Here is a 15,094-nt window from a genome sequence, read left to right on the forward strand (position 1 = left end):
TTTAAAGGAAAAGGGTCTCTCTGTGTTTTTTTATGTCCCACAGACTTTAGGCAGATGCTCCTTCGATTTAAAACATAAACAACTGACCATCATGAACACTGTGGTTTCTAAAATCATCCGCCAAGACTGTCATGAATGTGAGGTCAATCCGTACTATACTCAGAGGACACCAGAACGCTAGTGATTAAAGAAGGCAGATTCATCCTTTGCCGAAAATAGGTTAAATAAAACCACAAATACACAGCGTCCAAGCTCGCTCAATTATCCTCGTAAATACTATAAATTTAAATGATAATTAAATAGACACCCCAGCTGCAAGCAGGTGTTGATACACTTCATTGGGGTCATGTTGAAAATGTGTGCCCCGACCGGGACTCGAACCCGGGATCTCCTGCTTACATGGCAGACGCTCTGTCCATCTGAGCCACCGCGGGCACAGAAGATAGTGCGTCTGCAGGGACTTACCCCTTGCACGCTCCCCGTGAGATCCACATTCCCAACATGTCAACAACTCTACATTCGTAGTGCGCCTAATAGATGTTTGCCCATCATACAGATACTACCGTCATATATAGTTAACTATAAATTTAAGAAGAATAGATGCGTATGTCCTCACACTTACTACTAATGAGCAAACTCAATTTAATAATTTACCACTTTTAGAAAATGTTACAACGTCTACGTAGAAAACAATCTTGGTGCCTTCATTCATATAGCTCAACTCCACTGCATGTCATAGTTATTGTAAATGCTGTCCTATTGAAAGTTGTAGAACACAAACGCAACTGTGTCAAAGTCAAGAATCGATTGATGAAGAAGTTGACGTGCTATCTTTGCTTGGTTGCCATCTTTGGGAATAGTTTTCTACCAGAAAATGGGCTTATGACCCGAAGCCTAAGTCGTACGATAGTAATAAAGTTTCTTAAACAAGACAGAAAAGTGTTTCGTTTACTTAAGACAATTCTTCTGATAACAAAATTACGAAGCAAGTAGGTAATAATAGACACACTACCATAGACAAGGAAACATTTCTTACTGAAAGAAGTCAACCAGTACCAGACACAGGCGTTAAGGAGACAGCGTAATAGGAGTTGCTTTATGACGTCAGGAAATCACTTCTCTTGTATCGTTTAGTGAGAAAAACAAATGGATTTATATTTATGTTCGATCGAAGTAGAACATTTGCACTGCTAAGGAAGATTTTTCATTGTAAGTTGATATCCTGAGTCTTCGATTGTGCGCATTTTATTAATATGGTTAACGTAAAGCTAGATAAATCAATATATTTCTCTTACGTGAAGTTTTTACTTTAGGTGGCAGCAGGAATTGCGTTCTCACTCGTTTCCATATCAACGATTTCCGAAATTGAGGAAACGACGCTTCGTCTTGTCAGTGTAAAAATAATTAGAAACGAACTCTAGATCAACTGAATAAGGTTGAGGAAAGGAACTGGGGTGTCTTGAAGGCGCTCACTTCAAGTAATTTAGTAAATACTAGGAAACGTAAATCAGTACCAGCAAGTGAACGAGGCTGCTGCGTTGTGCTTCCAAAGTTTTCTGCTTTCTGCCGATACAGGGCCATAGTGCTGACAGATACGTCATTCGGACTGAATAACACTCATTCGACTTCTTTGACAAAAGCCCTGCTTTATGACGCAATCAGTTCCTCAGTTGCGCTCACGCATTCGAATGAACTCTGTTGTGGACAACCGCAAGTTTCAGAAATCGAACGCATGTTTCCACATTATAGACACTAAAAAGCTAAACAGCAAACTAGCCAAATGAAGTCACGACAAAAGAGATCAGAAAATTTAACAAGGAAGGAGAAGAATCGTGCTCTTAAGTGAGAGATTAATGTGAAGGTTCAGACATGCCAAAGGTGAAAGAAATGTATGCAGACACCAGTAGATTATTTCTGAGCAAGCAAAGCAAGATGTGCCGTGTGACTAGGAACTTTATTCGGTATCATAGCATTCGCTGCATTGATTATCTATGACTAATCCAGAATCATACCATTTTACGAACACAAATACTTTACTTCTGCTGGCGGCGGTCTCCAATTGAGCCTCCACAGCCAACTAAAGCTTCAGTTTTTCACCACAACCTCTTCATCCTTTCCTGGTTGAACGTAAACTCGATTACTGAACGAGAATTTGAACTTCACTCTTCCGGAACAAGCGTTGAATTTTTTAATCACTTTGCCACTTCGATTAAACGGTGATTTCTTAAACATAAGCAATTACGGAACGTCAAAAGTATGTCATCCTCCATAGCAACCATTTCCACCAATTTTCTGTGAGAACTCTGAAGCACGTTCATCCTTACTTCGCCGGAAGATTAAAACCACAGCAGCTGAAGTCTTTAGTTCCTCCAATCTTTAGTTCAGATGGCTCTGAGCACTATGGGACTTAACATCTGAGGTCACCAGTCCCCTAGAACTTAGAACTACTTAAACCTAACTAACAAAAGGAAATCACACACATCCATGCCCCACGCAGGATTCGAACCTGCGACCGTAGTAGCAGCAGCGCGGTTCCGGACTGAAGCGCCTAGAACCGCTCGGCCATAACGGCGGCCGATCTTTAGTCCCCGCCTCATTCTGGCATATATTAAAAGGGATTCCCTCCCGAAACTAACTGTCGGAAAATGTTTCTATGAAAGTCTTAGCTCCACAGAGCACAAAAAGATCTACTTGATCGATTTCCAGATCCGCTGCATCTCGGTAAAACTGGACATGTGATAGAAAGACTAGCGCTCTCAGCGTTCCGTAGAAACTTAATTGTGTATATAGACAATAATAATAGTTTCGTGTCGATCAACGCGCTGGTAAAAGATTTTCTATTGGACATCATTTCGACAGCTCGCGTGTCCCTAACCTACCCCAGTTATCCAGTCGAGTAAAACGGCCCTACAGCTAAACTTGGAATCCGAAACACGCGTTGTTTCTGGCGATTCCTCACATCATTGAGAATTGAACGCTAGTTTATAACGAAGACTGAAAAATCTGTCGTCCGACTGAGGCGCTATTTCACCACGTCCCGGTTTCTAGGCACACGCTTGACGCTAGAGCACCAGGACCGAGATTTATATAGATACTTCATCCATAGGTTTTGATGGGTGAGTTCGTGAGTATCAAAACATGTCACATATGGCAGTATCTTTTGATTGCGTTGACTTCGAAGCTTAAATTATTTACACGGTCAAGGGAGCGTAGACCTTAATATTTGATACAAATTTCAACTTCATACCTCCACCCGCTCCTGAGACAAAGGGGTCTTAAGAGTCGGACAGACAGGCGGACAACAAAATGATCCTATAAAGGTTCCGTTCTTACCAATAGAGGTATAGAACCCTAAAAACAATGGTAGTCACACGAAAAAGAAAAAAAAGACTGAAATGGACAGGTTTCATGAAATATGTACTTGTGAACGGACGTGCGTTATAGAAATCCACATCACCATAACGCACAATCCTGATTCCGATTCCCTTGCGTGTCAATTTGTACGCAGACCTACGTCGATCAACAACCTGAATTCCTTTGAATTCAGAGTACTTAATTAGGAGTGCTCCTACAGTAAAAGCAAGTCTTTCTTTTGTCTGGAAATCGATTTACCGAACCAGTCGTTGGGGGTGGGGGAGTGGGGGGTGGGTGGGTGGGGGTTTATAGTATAATGTTAAGTCCGTATCACACTGTAGCCTTTCCCACATTCTCTAAGTAATGGCAACAAGGATTCCACTTTACGTGCCATGATATTCAGCTATGTAAGTCAGAACGGATCGAATACGCCTGCTGTCTGATAGTCTGGCCAGCGTAGCTGCGTGGATTTTGTCTTCTAAGCTCTGATATAGATCAATATTAGCTACGCTTCTTATCCAAGCCTCAAATAGTTAAAAGACGAGTAAAAAAAAACAGAATTTACGTTTTCAGTGGCGTACATCTCACCCCACAAATCACAGCCACGCGGCACTTCTTGTCACAGAAGCATTTAAGTTAAGAATCGAGTACTTTGCGAAAGCAGGTACTACCTGAAAGGAAACTGTTGCTAGCAGCTCTGCACATGCTAAGCGACATAAGGCGTTGTTCGAACAAATCGATGATGAACTTCAAAGCACTGGATTGCCAATCGAACATATATCCCTCTGAGCCACTCACTGCACCACACCATCGCCAATCGAGCAGGATAAATCACGACAGTATGAATTCGCGTGAACTACTGGACCCCTTAGGGAGAGTCACATTTCGAGAGACAGGGCTGATTGAGCTGAGACTCGGGGCGTGGAACCTTCCAGCGGCGGTGATCTTTGTAGTTGACTGATAGACGTAAGTTTAAAAATAGCCTGCGCAGACCTACCTGTATCCAGGCGGGGCGATGGCCGCGATGCGCTCTGGATGCGCGACCGGCCGCAACTGGCTGCCTAGTCCCCCTATCACGAGGCGGTCTTATCTGACTGACCGTCGAACACGTCAACAAACGATTCCCGCCCACAACAGATCAGCTGGAGACGCGTTTCCGCCGTCGGCGGTGTGCCGTGCGCTACGCACCAATATCTCTACACCGCAGTGATGAAATGCGTCGAGCAAAAAAAAAAGGGCGAAAATTTGGCAGAAGAGCTTATTCGCCTGAACTTCTGCATTGTTCAGAACCTAGTAATAGGTAAAATTGTCAGCAGCGCAAGGTTTGACTTGAAGACTACAGTGGTTTACTAGGCAAGGCCGTATTGGAGGTGGTATGTATTGTGACCAGACGAAATTAAAATCGTCTGGCCACAACTTTAACTACAACAGATGAATAAGAATAAGACTCTTTATCAGCCGTTCAATGTATTCTTATACAATGGCCTTCGTCAATAAGTTCAATTAGAGTATAAAGATGGTTATATTCTCATAACAGTGTATATATAAATCATATGAATGTTAGTGTAGTACAATAGCACACATTTGGAATTTTATATAATGTTAATTTCACAATAAAAAGGCAAACATTATACAAACTTACATTAAGCGGGGAGTATTCATGATGATGACACTATGTCATTATCATATACATGTTGATAACACTATGTCATTATCCAAAGATTTTGATAGAAATATAGAGCACTCGAAAATACAGGGTGATTCAAAAAGAATACCACAACTTTAAAAATGTGTATTTAATGAAAGAAACATAATATAACCTTCTGTTATACATCATTACAAAGAGTATTTAAAAAGGTTTTTTTCACTCAAAAACAAGTTCAGAGATGTTCAATATGGCCCCCTTCAGACACACGAGCCATATCAACCCGATACTCCAACCCGTTCCACACTCTCTGTAGCATATCAGGCGTAACAGTTTGGATAGCTGCTGTTATTTCTCGTTTCAAATCATCAATGGTGGCTGGGAGAGGTGGCCGAAACACCATATCCTTAACATACCCCCATAAGAAAAAATCGCAGGGGGTAAGATCAGGGCTTCTTGGAGGCCAGTGATGAAGTGCTCTGTCACGGGCTGCCTGGCGGCCGATCCATCGCCTCGGGTAGTTGACGTTCAGGTTTCATAACTAACCTTTTTCGTAGGACTCTCCATACAGTTGATTGTGGAATTTGCAGCTCTCTGCTAGCTCTGCGAGTCGATTTTCCTGGGCTGCGAACAAATGCTTGCTGGATGCGTGCTACATTTTCATCACTCGTTCTCGGCCGTCCAGAACTTTTCCCTTTGCACAAACACCCATTCTCTGTAAACTGTTTATACCAACGTTTAATACACCACCTATCAGGAGGTTTAACACCATACTTCGTTCGAAATGCACGCTGAACAACTGTCGTCGATTCACTTCTGCCGTACTCAATAACACAAGAAGCTTTCTGTTGAGCGGTCGCCATCTTAGCATCAACTGACGCTGACGCCTAGTCAACAGCGCCTCAAGCGAACAAATGTACAACTAAATGAAACTTTATAGCTCCCTTAATTCGCCGACAGATAGTGCTTAGCTCTGCCTTTTGTCGTTGCAGAGTTTTAAATTCCTAAAGTTGTGGTATTCTTTTTGAATCACCCGGTATATAGCACTCGAAATAGGTCTATGTCTATATGTTGGATATTGTTTTTCAAAATTTATGTCCTACTACAGGCAGAGGTACCTTTCTCTACGTTAAAACAGCAAATCTGCCATATTACATCCTTTATATTCATCAACTGAGTAAAATCCTTTACCTTTGAGCCATTGACACAGTGTTGTCTTACATTTATTTTTAGAGACTGTTTGTACAATTTTAGGGAGCATATTAAACAGTTCGAGGCCTACATATTTATAACTATTATGTATCTTGGACAATCTAGAGTATGGCAGACCAATTGTGTGGTTTCGTCTTATATTATGGGTATGGACAGACGACCTAACGGGATATTGAGCTATGTTTTCTTTTGCGTATAATAAGCAACAATAGATGTACAAACAAGGAAGATGAAATATTAGTTCTCTTTATTACAGGAATGAATAAAAAGATTTACTTGAGATAGTACACTGTCACAGGAGAGCGTATAATATTTACAAATGTCATACAGCGTCAGGACTCGAGGCGGAACGAGAGGAAGAGGAAGACCCAGAATTAGGTCGTGAAACAAGAACTGGCAGGACACAGCTCGGATGAACATCAACACTGAACGGACAAACAATGAACTCGACTGAAAGAAATCCGAGAGGATCGAAGAGCAGGCGTATGGTCGAAAAGGGCCTTGCCATACGTAAAGTAAAGTTAAAAGTCTTCCCTTGTGCTGAAGTATAACAAAGTACAACGTTGTACAAATGTTGATGCAAAGCGTGACCACCATACTGGGCTAGCATTCGGGAGGATGACGTTTCAAACCACGTTCGGCCATCCAGATTTAGGTTTCCTGTGATTTCCCTAAATCGTTCCAGGCAAATGCCAGGAGGCTTCCTACGAAAGGACGCGGTCGATTTCATTGCCCGTCCTTGAAACATTCCGAGCTTGTGCTCCGTCTCTAATGAACTCCGTGTTGACTGGACTTAAAGGATAATCTTCCTTCATTCCTTATACAAAAAATAAAGAAAAATAATGATCGTGCAAGGTGTACATTTTATATCAACAGGGATACAAAAATTTTTAACGCCATTAATTGATTTTAACTTCTTCTTGCAGAATATTTTCTCTGTTCTGTGTTGATATATTGTTTGAACTGGTGTTGGATTTAAAGTTGAGAAATTAAATAGCTTAATTTCACGTCTACTACAATAAAGTGAGTATCTGATATTCATGTTAATAGTGTGAATGATTCGTTCATTTTTTTTAATGAAAGTAATTTGTCCAGATTATTGAAAACTGCAAACATAATACAGCCAAGATGTGAAACTGAGCCTCCTAGACGAACTTAAATTTCACATCCACACAGAACCCACTCCGGATACGGCCGGCCGGAGTGGCCGTGCGGTTCTGGGCGCTACAGTCTGGAGCCGAGCGACCGCTACCGTCGCAGGTTCGAATCCTGCCTCGGGCATGGATGTGTGTGATGTCCTTAGGTTAGTTAAGTTTAATTAGTTTTAAGTTCTAGGCGACTGATGACCTCAGAAGTTATGTCGCATAGTGCTCAGAGCCATTTGAACCATTTGAACCACTCCGGATACGCCTTTATGCAAAAACTGCACCTTGATTTTTCGTGTCCCCATAATCAATTCTTTTTTCACTGCTATTTAATACACCATTATAGCCTTTCCAATCTTCGGCCTGCAAATTTCTCTTTGACGTTTCTCTCCTCTTGTAATCTATTCCATCATCTTCTTCGGTCATCTGTCCTCACCCAAACGGCATGCATGCATGCACCATCTCAATCATTTTGCTTCGACTGTATCCATTACCGTGACGCCCATGTTTTTAATTTATTGGCTTTCAAGACGTGCCCATACAGCCATCTCAATATTGGAATGTCAGTTTTGACAATAGGAACGTGAGGAGAACGGAGAAAAGTCTCCGATGTGGCCAGGACTTGAGCCAAAGCCCCGTCGATTAGCAATCCGCTGCGCTGACCGCGCAGCTGTGGAGGACATGCTCAGGTTCATTGCCTTGTATATGTCTTCATTCTTAATCTCACACCAAGAGTCATCCTGCAGCAACATCTCCAAAATCCCAATTCCACTGACAATAATTTCATCTTAAATCTTTCAGTTATTTCTCATGTTTCTTCCTCATAAGCTGCGATACTTTCTACGAAACCTTTAAATATTCTCATCCTCGTTTCTGGGCTAATATACGTGCACCATAAAACGCCACTTAACTGTCTGGTTGCTTGTCCTGCATGGCCAACACTGATCTTAATTTCGTTTTCACTGGCTTCATTTTTTTTTATAATGACTCCCAAGTATTTATAAGAAACGACAGACCTTACTACCCCAGAGCCTCCTCCAGTAAGCAGGTATTCCATTTTCTCTGAATTAATGGTTAAACTCCATTTCTTATATTCTCCATGTAATTTTCTTTCCATCTAGTTCATGTCATACTCATCCTCTGCAAAAATGATTTAATCATCAGCAAACTGCAAAGTACAGTGCTTCTCATCATTTACAGACACAACCACACTACGACTGGAACGTTTCCATAACCCTATGGTAGGATTCAGGTATATTTTAAATAATTTAGGTGCTATCGCGCATCCTTGTAATCCTTTGGTTACTGCAATCTATCCAGATATTTTTGTACCAACTTTAATTAAGCAGGTTGTGCCGCTATATGAAGGTCTAAAAGTTTGAACATATAAACATTTCACTCCTTCCTCTGGCAATGCAGTCCACAAATTACAGAGAGGAATGCTATCATACGTTTTCTTAAGATAAATGAAAACGACATGGATCTCAAATAATTTATTCTACCGGCGTCATATACAAGAAATTAGAAAAGTATTGTAATGTACAAACCAGATTCTGATATGAAACTTCCTGGCAGATTGAAACTGTGTGCTGGACCAAGACTCGAACACGGGACCTTTGCCGTTCGCGAGCAGGTGCTCTACCATCTGAGCTACCCAAGCACGACTCACGACTCGTCCTTACAGCTTCAATTCCGCCAGTACCTCGCCTCCTACGTTCCGAACTTCACAGAAGCTCTTCTGCGAACCTTGCATAACTATCCTTTCTTCCAGGATTGCTAGTTCTGCAAAGTTCGCAGAACAACTACTGTAAAGTTTGGAAGGTAGGAGACGAGGTACTGGCGGAATTAAAGCTGTGAGGACGGGGCGTGAGTCGTGCTTGGGTAGCTCAGATGTTGGAGGACTGGCCCGCGAAAGGCAAAGGTCCCGAGTTCGAGTCTCGGTCCGGCACACAGTTTTAATCTGCCAGGAAGTTTCATCTCAGCGCACACTCCGCGGCAGAGTGAAAATCTCATTCTGGCACACTCTGATATCTCGCAATCATGATGACGTGGGTTCAAATTCACGTCCCGCCATCGAGATTTAGGTTTTGCGTGATACCCCAAAAGTCTTGAGGCAAACGCCAGAGCTGTTCCTTATGAAGGGGACGGTCGGTTTCCTTCCTCATGGTTTCGCAGTCCGAATTTGTTCTCCCTCTTTTACTGGCTGCTCCATCTCTTAACGACCTAGAGGGCGACGGGACGTTAAATCCTCTAGTCCTTTACCTTCTCTCTTCACATTTTGGTATAAATCACAGCTCGATACATTGCAGACCAGACATTTTTAAAAAATAAAACTTATGGTTATACCTTAAGAGTGCATAGTTAAATTGAATTGTTGGTTGTGGTATTCCTCATTGGCATAAGCGACTTTCATTCAGTGACGTAAATACTGAGCAGAATACAGTTAAGGTGAAGAGGTCAACCGGGAGGGGGGAGGGGTGACGTTGACTGTCGCGACTGGCATTCAGGAGAACGCTGCGTGCAAATCGCTGTGCACGTGTACAAATTTAGGTGGTCTATAAACAATTTCAAGTGGAAGCTAGGATAGTTTCTTTGAAGGAGCGACGGCTGATTTTCTCCTCCAACCCTATCAAAGTGAAATATTACTCCGTCTGTCATGACATAGAGATCGGAGAGAAGATTTTAATGTTCCTGTAGAATAACTCGTTAACTTGTGAGTTAAGCAGCCACGACTTCCTCTGACATGCGTGGGCCGCGTAGCTCCTCTGGTGAGGTACTTTGCAGCAAGGGTAGATTTGAAGACCGGTTGCTTGTAATCAGGCACTGTTCATGTTTTAACGGATTTGCGATCCCAGACTGCTGAACAAAAAACGGTATTGACACAGTAGTCGAGGTTCTCCTTATGATTTAAAAAGTCTAATTTTTGCTCCTTCCTTTCTTTACAGAATGGAAGGTAACGTCCTAGTACGTGAATGAGAAGAAAGAAATAGAATATTTCGGGCTTCTAGCGGCACTAGGTGGTTAAAATCACACGATCTCTCTTGCTGAGTCGGCTGCTATTCGGCTATTTACAATGGCCGAACGCTCGTAGAATCTTAAACATTTGTCGCTGCTCGGAGCCAGAGCAGATTTCACTCATTGACATCATGGGACGATGCATTTGTATATGTGATGTGAAAAGATTTCATCTTAAGGTTGCTAATAAATTTATAATCACACTATTTCTGCAAAAACGTTTGGTTGAAAAGTTTTCATCTTGGGAGAAAAATGTTAATGTGGTTTGTTGAATTTGGACAAAAATATTCACTGAACTATAGGAAATAGCTTAACATGCAAATAATTATTAGTCAGGACATTGTCAGATCGAATTTGATGAGGATTATAGAATAAAAATGATTTTGAAATACTTCCATCATTATCTCCTAGGTTTTGTGTGTTAAATTTACATCAAAAAATCATTTTTATGAGCAACATGGAAAGAAAATGGTTCTAAAATATTTCCACCATTGTCATTATCTCCTAGTAATCATATTTTAACTTTTAGATCATTTTATACGATTAATGTGCGCCTGGTACAAGGAATAGATCTATTTAGCTTTTTTCGTATAGTCATAATATTTGTAACCGCTAGTGTTGTTGCTTCGTATTCTATTGAAGCAATCACCCCGTCATTCAGCTAGATTGATCTGCGCAAACGACTGAAAACTGAAAACGTTGCTGGCATAGAGATCACGCAGACAGCGCCATATCTCGTTCGTTTATCAAGATGACAAGGTTTGACGTTAGATTGCGTAAGGTTAGTTCTGCTGCCAAGGCGAGAGCACATCTCCGTCTTGTGTTTGACTGCTTTGTGTGCTGTCGGCTAGCGTTGTTTGTCAGGCAGCAGCGTACCCCTTGCCACACCACCACTGCGTCAGATAAGAAAATTCCCACGCAGCGCAATGTTAAGCTTCGCGTCGATGCGTATGAGTGTGGACTGCTTGGAGCCATTCATACATTTAGTACGTCCTCTTAAACGCAAAATTGGCATCCGTACAAAGTGACGACGTTCACAAATGTGCGAGTGTTGTACGACGGCAAATTAACCTTAAATTACTAAAGCCTCGAAAAATTTACGATTGCAGTAGGGTACAAAATAGGACATTTTATACTTAATTTGGTACAACGTACCGGTGCTTTTGAAGATCTAATAGTTGTAATTAACTAATGCATAACCCATAAATTATGACTTCCTCCGAGTAAATTTGTAGTAATACAATTTACGGTGGTTTAGTAGCAATGTAACATTTTCCCCCCTTTAGTGTTCGAGGGTTAATTGAAAAAGTGTAACCTTCCTCTCGCTATATTGCGCTGGTTATTAATTGAAACAGTTTTCTTTGCGATGATCTGACATTGGCAAAGAATAGTTAACGGGGACTGCTAACCAAAGGCGTCCGGTTTCGATTCCCGGCTGGGTAGCAGATTTTCTCCGCTCAGGCACTGGGTGTTGTGTTGTCCCTACGTTCGTATCGTCGTTAATGACAAAAAGAAAAATCGTCTCCAATATACTGCCGTATCGTCTTTTCATTACTGAGATGGCTGAATGGAGACGAACCGAAAGCCAACAAAAATAAAAAAATAATAAAAAAGGTTAACAGAGAGAATACACTTCGTACAAAACTTGAATTGTGTTGCGTAAAACTAAAACGTTTTGCAGTTTGAATAAAAAAGGTTGCTATGATAGGATAACAGTGTAACACACTTCCGACCAATGCTTAGACCTAACCGTGCACATATCAGTAGTTAAATGTAGTTCCCCTTTCAGACTGAAGCTTGTCACTGCTGTAGTACTTTTCCAAAGTAAACTACCCAACTATAACAGGACACGGTAACCTTAGTAACTGTTCAAATAATGATTTGACCGCTGATTTCGTGTGTAATTACGCGTACCCTCCGCTAACAAACCGATAAACCACTCACTGTTGCCCTACCATCCGACAGGAAACGTCCAAACTCGTATTTTATCAACGTTCGCAAATTTCGCATTGCTTTGGTGCGAATTGGGTGCGACTCCACCGTACACCACCGTTCCACGCGAATCCTGAACAGCGACTACCCAGAGCCAGGTAGTTATAACTGAAACTTCCGGTTTTCCGTTATATCGGTTTTTTCTACGCCAGTTTGACCTAACTGTTAAAACCGCTCAAAATGACCGGTACCAACCGATTTTCGGGTATTTATTCTTATTATTTCTTGTAATAAACGTAGAAATCGGACAAAGATTGAAAAAAATTGACTCTCGCGGTTTCAAAATTCATAGAATCAAGATATTAAATTAAACAGGCAAATAAAATAAAACTTACTCCCTCCACCATTCGCTGGCTTTATCGGAAAGTGATAGGTGGTTGAGTACTATAAAAAGAAGAAGTCGACTGTATTCTCCTATTGATTCTAATTTTTTGAAATATCACTAAAAATCATGTTTTAATCGAGCATCATACCTTTATTAGGTCATTACAGTAGTCAGTGCTAAAAGATAAAAACTGAGGCTGAAAAATTCTATTTTTCGCTTTAACTTGTCCATTTTCAAGGGCTACAGGCAGATATTATGTAGACACAGGCAGCACATAAGCTATATTATGTTTTTATTGTATACTATGAATGAACTGTTGTTAAATTATTAATTCATTATTCTTACCATAAGTTTCTTCCATTTTTATTGCTTCACAGATATGGCAGAGAAATCTTTAATCTTTTAAAGCAAATGAAGCATTGTGCTTCATTGCTACGTCATTTCGTAAAAGTATTTCCACTGCAATTGATGTTCGGCGACGACGGCGAGGAACTACCTTATAGGCTAGACCAGGTGGGAACAACTCTTGCACACTGCACATACGCGCACACCTAAAGCCACGACAGGTGCATTATTCTCTCAACAACGCTGTGCCAATTCCTATGCCATGCGTTTCTTGCTCGTTTCTATCGACATTGTTATTAATATCCTATAGCTCTGACCACTTGTCCAGTTTTTTATAATAACACCATGTTTCAAACCAATACAAATTTTACGAATAAAAATTACTCCTTTACAAAAATGGTTTATTTAAAAATGAAGAATTTTGACACTGTTCTATGGCTAACAGATGTTTCAGTTTTTTTATTCGGTTATTAGTGAAAAATAAAAAGAATCAGTTATAACCGAGGCGAAACAAATACCGAAAAATAGCGGTTATTCAGAGCTAAAATATTGGTTTCGGTTTTTCCCATCCCTACGCCAGAGCCCACGCCTTGCATAAAGGCACCTGAACAGTGGCGTTGGGACACTGTTGAACGAAGTAGTAAATATTTAGGCTAAGCGAAGATTCCAATTTTGAACTGTCTAATAAGATAATCGCTGTCAAAGACCACAAAATACACACTCAACAACCGAATCGACGTCGTCATTTGGCCTGAATAGCTGCCTGATGATCCATATTCTGAGACTGTGTAGCAGGAAATGTCGTACGGCCCAGGGTCCTGGAGATTACGCTCAATGAGGCACTGATTCACACGGCCGTTAGTATAGTCTGATCATATGCCGCTCTTAGAGTGTGGGGCGCTGCTTGCGCAGTCCTGCTGAGACGCTTCCTATGCAACATTACCTAATGTTTACCACCAGAGTTCTTCTTTCGCATGGTCTAGATACCTTGAATCCAAATGTGTACTTTTTTATTGTTCCACTCTTTCCAAGAAGTCGAAGAGACTTCCTTACCCCATAAGAAAACCAACTGCTTCCTAAAACTGTCTCCGCTTTTTCGATACAGTTTCACCACCTGCAACCCACTGCTCGGGTTGTTGGTTCACCTCGGTTCACACATCATGACACATTACCAACAGACATAAAACCCATTTGGACTGTAGCAAACTCCGACGAAAAAGGATCATTCCAAAAAATGAAAACAGTTTACTGCGACACTCGCTGTTTTATTAGACACTATACGTTTCATGGTAACACGCTCCTCATCACATGCCTTTGTTGTGTTGGCAGAAGAGCCAACACCATATTACTAGAGGAGGCAGAAATGCACGCGTTTTAGCTCACGCAGGCTGACGTGAGGAGGGAAGAACTATACTGACGTGAGGTCTGGAACATGACAAGGAATTAGAATTCAGAAAGCGGACGTAGCTAGTTTGATACTTAACTTTAATCCATTAATGATGAACGTCCTCTTGACGGTACATGATTCACAATATTGTCTGTTCAGAATTCATTCTAATTACTGAATATGGCGCCTTGCTAGTTTGTAGAAAATGACGTAGGTGAAAGCTATGCTAAACTATCGTCTCTGCAAATGAGAGCGTATGTAGGCAGTGAGCCATCGCTAGCAAAGTCGGCTGTACAACTGGGGACGAGTGCTAGGGAGTCTCTCTAGACTAGATCTGCTGTGTGGCGGCGCTCGGTCTGCAATCACTGATAGTGGCGACACACGGGTCCGACGTATACTAGCGGACCGCGGCCGAATTAAAGGCTACCACCTAGCAAGTGTGGTGTCTGGCGGTGACGCCACAGCCTTCGCATTATATTACGTCTACGCCAAGGTTGGTACACGTCTATATTAATGTTGCTATCAGTAAATACCACTGTCCATCTCTCGGTACCGTTTCTAAAACTAAATGAGAACCAGTCCACTTATAACCATCTTAAATCATAGAAATAGGCGTATGTGCATCTCACTTACTTGTTATACACAAGGTGTTCATTCCTGTGTTCCCACCAAAG

The 15,094-nt window shown here is 41.4% G+C and overlaps 1 non-coding gene across 1 annotated transcript; it reads right to left on the minus strand.

Moving 5' to 3' along the window:
• Window positions 1-360: 360 nt before the first annotated feature.
• Trnat-ugu (transfer RNA threonine (anticodon UGU)) lies at window positions 361-435 on the minus strand. Its single transcript has one exon. It is a non-coding gene; the product is annotated as a tRNA-Thr (tRNA).
• Window positions 436-15,094: the final 14,659 nt, after the last annotated feature.

The sequence above is a fragment of the Schistocerca nitens genome, chromosome 8 (genome assembly GCF_023898315.1).
Source record: "Schistocerca nitens isolate TAMUIC-IGC-003100 chromosome 8, iqSchNite1.1, whole genome shotgun sequence".
NCBI lineage: Eukaryota > Metazoa > Arthropoda > Insecta > Orthoptera > Acrididae > Schistocerca > Schistocerca nitens.